This window comes from Marmota monax, unplaced genomic scaffold (genome assembly GCF_021218885.2).
Source record: "Marmota monax isolate L192 unplaced genomic scaffold, Marmota_monax_Labrador192_F-V1.1 WCK01_AAM20220418_F8-fsc00818, whole genome shotgun sequence".
Classification (NCBI taxonomy): Eukaryota; Metazoa; Chordata; class Mammalia; order Rodentia; family Sciuridae; genus Marmota; species Marmota monax.
In genome coordinates this window covers 9,925-17,008 of record NW_026692192.1, presented here as the reverse complement: position 1 = coordinate 17,008, position 7,084 = coordinate 9,925, and the positions used below count along the sequence as shown (strand labels likewise).

The 7,084-nt window shown below is 35.4% G+C and overlaps 1 pseudogene; it reads left to right on the top strand.

Moving 5' to 3' along the window:
- Positions 1 to 337: 337 nt before the first annotated feature.
- On the top strand, positions 338 to 3,667 carry LOC124077613 (thyroid receptor-interacting protein 11-like; annotated as a pseudogene).
- Positions 3,668 to 7,084: the final 3,417 nt, after the last annotated feature.

Below are 7,084 nucleotides of genomic sequence, written 5' to 3'. Positions count from 1 at the left end.
CAGCGCCCAGGTGGCAGGAGCAGACCGCAAGCTGGGACAAGTTGCCAACACTGAGGGAGAATTCACCCAAGCCCGAGGGCAGAAAATTGAGGGAAGGAGCTAAGGCCCAGTGGGGTGACTGGGCCACTAGTGGGGAGTCACTGGTACAAGCCCAGGCCAGTCCTCTGTGTTTCCAGGCAGAACACAATGGTTGGCAGAGCCCACCCTTCATGGAATTCTGAGTGCTTGGGTCATAATTGACTCCTTGGTGTTCCAGGAGGTTCAGAGCAGAGGTGGATAGAGACTGAGGTGGTTTTCAGAGCAGCTCTGATGGCACACTGAAATTGTGACAATTTTGTCCTGGTTTAGAGGCCTAGGCTCTGGCTTGGGCCACTCATTGGGTCAGGAGGGGGGCATCTTGGCTTCCCTCATCAGCTGTATCTCCAAAGTCACTGAGGATGAGGTTCTTGATGATTTAGAGGATGTAGAAGCAGGTTTACCTAATTATTGGAGAAAGAACCTTGAAGATACCAAATGGATGATCAGATATGACAATGAAAGTCTTAAAAACTATTGTACTGAGCTGCAAGAAAGGTATGCAGCATCAGAGCTACAGATCCAACATCAATCTGCAAATTACAGGAATGAACTGGAAAAGAAAGTAGAAATCAGGCCACTTAAAGCAAGACAGTTTGCCTAGAAGATGAGTTGTCCGCACTGCAGTCAGTAGATTCAGGAGCAGGTGGTGTACCAGCAACACTGTCTCATCTTCATTCAGTAATGAGATCAGTCATTTTTCAGCTTTTCTCACTGATGAAATGGACTTCAGTGACATCATTTCATCCCAACAAGAAATCAACAGACTGTCAATTGAAGTTAGCCATTGGAGGGATATAGCTCAGGCAAAGGGAACACATAATTCTGATCAAAGTGAAATCTGCAAACTACAAAATACTATTAAGGTACTTGAACAAAACCAAAGTCAAGACCTTGATCATCATCAAGAGGAAATGTCCGTTTTGCAGAATGCACATCAAAAGAAACTGGCAGAGATAAGTTGCCAGTATTGAGAGAAATTAAATGACTATGTGGAATGGATTGAAAAACTTGAAAATCAGTTTAAGGTGACTCAGGAGTTACAGTAACTGATTAGTCTAAAATCGGTGAAATGGAAAAAAAAAAAACTATTCAGGTTCTACAAACTGAAAAAGTAGAGTTTGCGACAAAGATGGGAGAACATAAGGATCAAATAAAAGACATAATTAAAAAATTATCTTTTGGCAGAAAATGACAGAGATGCCTTGAAGAGGGAAAAAGAGCAGCTTGGTGTGGAAATGTGACAAATAATTGAACAGTGTGAAAACTTGAAACTGGAATGTAGTCAATTGCAGCCTTCTGTGATGGAACAGAAAGATGAGGAATTTAAGAATTTGCAGAAAACCATCAAATAAATAAAAGCCCAGTTGCAAGGAGACACACACAGTACTCCAGCAGACAATTCTGATAGTTTTCAAGAAACAAAATTTAAAAGCCTTCCTATAGAAAATGGAAGTGAAGAACACAACCTGTGTAACTATGAAACTGAAAAATAAATGAAAGGAATCCAAGAATGAGAACTTGATATTCAACTTCTAAATGAAAAGAATATATCTTTAACCAAACAGACTGATCAGCTGTCCAAAGATGAAGTTGGCAAACTCACTCAAGTTATCCAGCAGAAAGATAGGGAGATACAGGCTCCTCAGGCTAAAATTTATTCAGGAAAACTTGATATGAGTACACCCCAGCTTTTGTCTGCATCATCACTTACCTCCCAGTCCTCAGAGGACAAAGAGCTGAGACAATCACTGCAAGAAAAAGATGCCACCATTAGGATGCTCCAGGAAAGTAACCACAGGTTGTCTGATGCAACTGCTGCCACCTCCAAGAGAAAAAAGAAAGAACATGAACAATCAGATTCCAAAATTAAACAGCTCAAGGAAAAACAAGATCTGTTACAAAATTTACTGAAAGAAAAAAACCTCTTTATCCAAGCCAAAAGTGATCAGTTACTTTCTTCAAATGCAAAGTTCACTAACAAAGTGAATGAAAATGAGTTGGTGAAGCAAGCAATAACTAACCTCAAGGAGAGAATATTAATTTTAGAAATGGACATTTCTCAACTAAAAGTGGAAACTGAAAAAAATGATAGAAACATCCAAAGAAAAGGAAATGGAGAATCAAGCATTACAAGAGATGAACATGAAATTCTCTGTGATGCTGCAAGAACAACAGTTGGAGTACCATTCAATGAAGGAGCAACTTTTACAAGAAAAAGAACAGGGCAAGGCTGGGGAATTAAATTGTCTTTTAAATGCAGTTGAATCCACACAGGAGAAGACCATTCTATGTCAGCAGGAGACAGACTAACTCACCTTGTCCCTAAAGAACCAACAGATGGAAAAGAGTACCCTGCAGCAAGAGGTTCAACACTTACATGACAAAGAATTACTCTTAAATCAAGAGGTACAAAGACTGGGGAGCCATCTTTTAGGATCAGAAGATTCTTAAACCTGGGAAATTTAGGCTGCAGAGAAGAGAAAGATGAACCTAAGAGAAAAAGACACACTATTGGAGGAAAAGCTACTTTCCTCTTCGAATGCAACTCATCAAACCAGTGTGCAGGCAGAGTCCCTGCAGAAACAGGTGCATTTACTCTCCCAAGAGAGGGATGAGAATGCACTGCAGCTTTTGCTCTACCAAGAACAAGTAAAGCAGTATGCCATGTCATTAACTAACCTGCCAATGGTTCTAGAGCATTGCCAACAAGAAGAAAAAGCTATGTATTTGGATGAATTAGAAAAGGAAAGACAATATATAACCGAATGGAAGGAAAAGGCAGAAAATCTAGAGAGGTATTATTATTACAGGAACATTTGGATGAAGTCAACGGTGTGTTGAATTCAGCAACCAGACTTACACAATAGTTACATCTAAAGGAAGAACAGATTGAAGGACTTAAAAGCACAATGAACTCCAACACGAAATGTTGTATAATGCACAAAAGAAATTGATGAACGTGGAAAATGGCACAGAAGAAAAAGTGGACAAAGCCCTAATGAGAAACCTGTTCATTGGGCATTTCCATACATCGAAAAGTAAGCATCCTGAAGAGTTACAGTTATTGCGAAGCATCCTGGACATTCAAAAGGAGAAAATGGAGCAGTTGTTGAATAGAGATGATGGTGACGTTACTAAGTGGATGACGGGTTGGCTTGGAGAAGGATAAAAATATGTCCCCAGCACATCTTTGAGACCAAATGAGTAATCTCTGCTTAATAGTTCTTTTCTAGAACTTTTTGTTAAACTTCTGGAAACAAAATCTCCTTCATCTGTTCCACCACCAAAACTTTCTACTCATGCCATGAGATGTCTAGACTCCAGAGGAAGGAGAAAGGAAGGTGAGAATGTACCAAGAAGTTTGAAAGATGCAGCAGAATTCAGAGCTGGTAAAAGAGTGGCTGTGAATCTGTTCTTGGCACCACATTCTGCGGCAGTGCCACTGATTAGCCTAGCTGGACTTGGACCTGGTGGACCTGGGAATCCCCATTTGAATCCCATCAAAGACTTCATGCCCACCTTTACATCATTGCCAGTGTCCCCTGACAACAGCGCCAGGGTTGTACCAAAGGACTTTTTAAAGCAATAGGTGATTCTCAAGCCAGAGATGATTTAGCAGTTTAAAGAAGCCATAAACAACTTGAACTATTTACAGAGTGGCCTTTTTGAAAAGAAGTTGTACATTTGTGTATTTGCAGAGAAAAAGAAAAAGAAAAAAGTTGATATATAGAGCTACCAGGTTTTTTGACTCCCCTCCCCGCCTTTTTTGTATTTTTTTTTTTTTGCTGTAGCACTTATTAAAATTTTGTGTTTGTTTGCTGTAGCTTTTTTATATAAAATTTTGTTCCTGTGCTATCAGGTAATCAACAGCAAAAATAACTATAGCTTCAACCTTTTTTATAATTATATTTGTTAAATTTAATTATATTAATATAAAAATGATTCATTTATATTACTGAAAAGAAGAAAAATCCAACCCATACAAAAAAGATATATACCTCAGAATTTGGGCTATGTGCAAACAAAATATGATGTAGTAAATTTGTGAATTCTTTAGTTTATAAAAGAAAACACTGTATAACTACTAAAAGAAAATTACAGTGGGAGGGCCTGAACATGAAGTTTAGTGCAAAAATTCTAAGATTCTTTTAATTCAAATGCTATGACACCTATCCCTTTTACTTATCTTCATTCTATTAAAAAAAGTCACTTGACATTCATTCCCTTTTCTAGATGTTAAATATGTCCAGAAGGAAGATGACTTTTGTCAGTGAAACCAAAAGTATAATCACATGCATCCTTTTTAATTTGTAAGAATGTAGCATTAAATGTCTGGACTGTTTACATACTTTTTTGGGACCTACAGTAATGCTTACAAACACATTTAAAAAAAAACATTTGATCAAAAACAAAGTGGGGAAGATAAACAAAATAATACAAAGTTTTGAAAGATGAAAAAGTTAAAAAAGGAGTAGTTAAAATCTTTTTTTATTTTTGTAAATTAAGATAAAAGATAAACCAAAATTTTCTAGCTTATGTCAGATGATATCAGAGAACTGAAAAAGCAGATTATACAGCAAATGCTTCTCTGACACTTGAAATTTCTAAAACCATTGAGAATATTTTATTAAAATTAATTAAAATTTAATATAAATTAAATTATTTTAAATAAGTCAAATTATAAATTTACAAATTAACTTCATTAATTTAAATTATTTTATTAATTTTACTGATTAATTAATTTTATCTCTAAATTTAATAAATTAATTTACATTAAATTTTGATTTATATTTAAAATTTTATTGGATTTTTAAAAAATTAGTTTAGTAGAGTTAATTTAAATCAAATTACTTAATATTATATAGTTTGATATGAACTTTAATAAAATTCAATTAATTTTGGTAAAATGTTCTGAATGGTTTTAGAAATTGCATGTGTCAGAGAAGCATTTGCTATATAATCTACTTTTTTTATCTGATTTCACCTAACCTGAGCTGGAAACTTTTGATTTATCTTTTATCTTAATTTACCAAAATACATAGTGGCTATATTGATCAGCTTTTTCTTTCAATTTTAAAATTTCTCTCAGTTTTAGCTTCTATCTTTATTTGATTTTCAAGCTCCTTTAGGATAGGAACATGTGGTTTTATCTGTTAAACCTCAAGCAATTTACAAATAGAAAAGAAAGTATCACTAATGGCTTCTTTGTGTAGTGCACAAAGTAGACTTGAAGCAAATATGAATCATCTTAGAATAATTTTATCAAAAGGCTGAGAACAAGATTTCCAACACCAGTCCCCTACAACTCTGAGTATGTGGCTCTAGGAATTTCATCATGCATATAGGCTGATGTGACAACATCAACCACAACAGGCACCAGACATACTTGCATCCTAAGGATCAGTGAAATCACCTCCTTGCACCAGCACCAGCTGTTTAGAACTTAAGAAATTTTTACCAGCCCATTATTTAAAAAATCCTGACTTAAAGCTTAAGTGTATGAAGATGTTCATATTTATACTTTGAAGTCGTACATTGAAGAGCTTTTTCTTGCAGAATTTGTCAATGTAGCTATGCCTTAGAGAAACATTTGTATAGCAGGAAAACATGAAAACAAGTCGAGTTCAAAAATGTAAAGAGCTCTGGCTCCAACTAGAATAAAATTTGATTGTCAATTTTGCTGTGATTACTGTGTATTTCTAATGTATTTGGGAGACTCAAAGTTTTGATTATCGTTTGGAGGTTAAAACTTGTTTTTCAAAAAAATTAACAAGTCACACTCCTTCACACAGTGTCACCTTTCTTCTTAGCTAACTTATTTAAATTGCCATTCTTCCATACACTGTTAAAAAAGTTCCCATAACAGTTCATATGAGAAATGTTCAACTGCCTCCCGAGCTCTGCCAATTTGGCATCATAGATACTCCTCTACTTAAGCACACCGTAAATGAAAACATCTCAAATTGAAAATGCATGCACCACACCACATGCCTACTAGCACAGTGTTCTGCAGTGTGCTGCTTCCTTCCCCTGATGATCCTGTCACTGATGGGGAGCCGCACTCAATGCTTCTGCCCTCACCAAGAGGGTGTTGTGCTGTATATTGCTAGCCTAAGACAAAGAAAAATCCAAAATCTAAAGTATGAATTCTACTGGACATGTCCTACATTTGAACTAACCAGACATTGAAAAATATTATTTTAAATAAAAGCATTTTTAGCTATGGTTATAATTAAATTAGAGCCTTTCTCTATTTTCCAGCTTATTTAGCTATCTCCTATAAGGTTGTAAGAGTTACCCCAATTACTTTCACATTACATAAGAAATTCAGAGATTTACAACTCTGTGTATGTGGTTCACTGTGATTTCATCATGCATATAGGTTGAAATGACCACCACCACCAGAGCCACAAGACACACTTGCATCCTAAGGATCACTAAAATCACTTCATTGCACCAGCTCCAGCTGTTTGCAACTTAAGAATAAGAGTATTTCTTTAATTTTCATAAAATATCCTGACTGAAGTTTGTGTGAGGATATTCATATTTATACTTTGAAGTTGTACATTGAAGAGCTTTTTATTGTAGATTTTTTCAATGTATATGCCTTAGAAATAAAAACCTTTTTTTTCTTTTTATGCTGTGCCATATTTCTTGACTGTTATGCTCATGGCTTCATACTATTTACACTATGTGATCTACATTGTTTTCAAAATTATATATGTCTTCATATCTGAGGTCCTTTATATCTGAGGTCATACCTTCATTGTCTGAGGTCCTGTCTTCCAAGTCGTCTAATTTGCTGGTGATGCTTTCAATTGAACTGTTTAAATTTGGATTATTGTTTCTTTCGTTTCAAGGATTTCTTTCTTTTTCTCTTTTTTTTTTTTTTGAATCTCTATCTCCCTACTGAAGTAATCTTTTGCTTCCAATATTTGTTTTGTTTATTTAGCTATTTTTCAAAATGATCTTTTGCTTCCAGTATTTGGTCTTTTATATTATCCTT